This window comes from Callospermophilus lateralis, assembly GCF_048772815.1.
Source record: "Callospermophilus lateralis isolate mCalLat2 chromosome X unlocalized genomic scaffold, mCalLat2.hap1 SUPER_X_unloc_1, whole genome shotgun sequence".
Taxonomy (NCBI): domain Eukaryota; kingdom Metazoa; phylum Chordata; class Mammalia; order Rodentia; family Sciuridae; genus Callospermophilus; species Callospermophilus lateralis.
The window spans coordinates 512850-514189 of NW_027510162.1; the positions used below are offsets into that span (position 1 = coordinate 512850).

Genomic DNA, 1340 nt, shown 5'->3' on the forward strand with positions numbered 1-1340 from the left:
ATCCATTTAGTGTCATTTGCACTTCTTTCACTTTCATCACTTTTCAGTGTTACTTTTGGTCTAATTCAGCACCCTCCCATGAATGACCAGGAGCACATGAGGGCTCCAAGATTACTGATAACATGTCAAAAGACAGAGGGTAATGCTAAAGGTAAAGGTGCCTGGGTGAAGAAATTTTAAGTGGGTAAAAATAAAATCTGCCGGCCTGGGGATGTAGCTCAGTTGGTAGAGTGCTTGCCTTGCATGCACAAGGCCCTGGGTTCGATCCCCAGCACCAAAAATAAGTAAATAAATAAATAAAATAAAATCTGCCAAGTCTTCTGCTATCACTGCCAATGCTTCTCCAGGTGACTGGGGACAATGTTTCTTTTCAGAAATACATGTTGATGGCAAAGTGTCAGAGTGTCAATGTTGTGAGAACATAAGGAGATTACTGATTTTTTGGATGACATAAGACAAATCCCTTCACTTGTTTTGGTCTCAGAGTGGATTATTTCTCAGGCTCATACATAGTTCTTATAGTCCATAATTCCTTGCTTGGACTTGCAGTGTAGATGAGAAAATTCTAACCAAGGGATTGTTAAGAGGTCAGCTATTTCTACTGTAGATTTCTTCCTGGATGTAGGGACCTCACCTATAGAGTTCAAGGACTGATAGAGAATTCTCAGTCCCTATTAGTAACTGGAAAGTGTAGAACTGCTAAATGAAGATAATAGCCTTGTGTTATGGTTTGTATATGAGGTGCCCCCCAAAAATTCACGTGTGAGAGTACGAGAGGGTTCAGAGGGAAATGTTTAGGTTGTGAGAGCCTTTACCCAAACAGTGAATTAATCTCTGATGGAATTAACTGAGTGGTATATTGGAGGCTGGGGGTGGTGTGGCTGGAGGAGATGGGTATTGGGGGTATGGCTTTAGGGTATCTGGCAGGTAGAGTCTCACTTTCTACTTTTTTATCATCATGTGAGCTGCTTCCCTCTGCCACACACTCTGCCATAATAGTCAGCCTCACCTTGAGCTGTGAGGAATGGAAGTGGCTGCTTATGGACTAAGACCTCTGAAACTGTGAGCCCTCAAATAAACTTTTCCTCCTGTACTGTTGTTCTGGTCAGGTCCTTTAGTCACAGCAGCAAAAAAGCTGACTAAAACATCTTTCTAGGAATTTTAAATGATGCACTTAGTGTTTTCTTGGTGGCCTTTCGGAGGCATCATGGATCCTTATTTATAAGCATAAGGAATGACATGGCACAATCTGCTACTGAAGGGCAAAGTTGGGTGGACAGGAAAGCAATATGCTGCTAGATGTAGATGCCTGGTGGCAAGTGGTTCTCAATTTTGGCCAT

General features: G+C 42.2%; 1 non-coding gene across 1 annotated transcript; it reads left to right on the top strand.

Moving 5' to 3' along the window:
- The first annotated feature begins 206 nt into the window (after window positions 1–206).
- Trnaa-ugc (transfer RNA alanine (anticodon UGC)) lies at window positions 207–280 on the top strand. The gene has a single exon. It is a non-coding gene; the product is annotated as a tRNA-Ala (tRNA).
- Window positions 281–1340: the final 1060 nt, after the last annotated feature.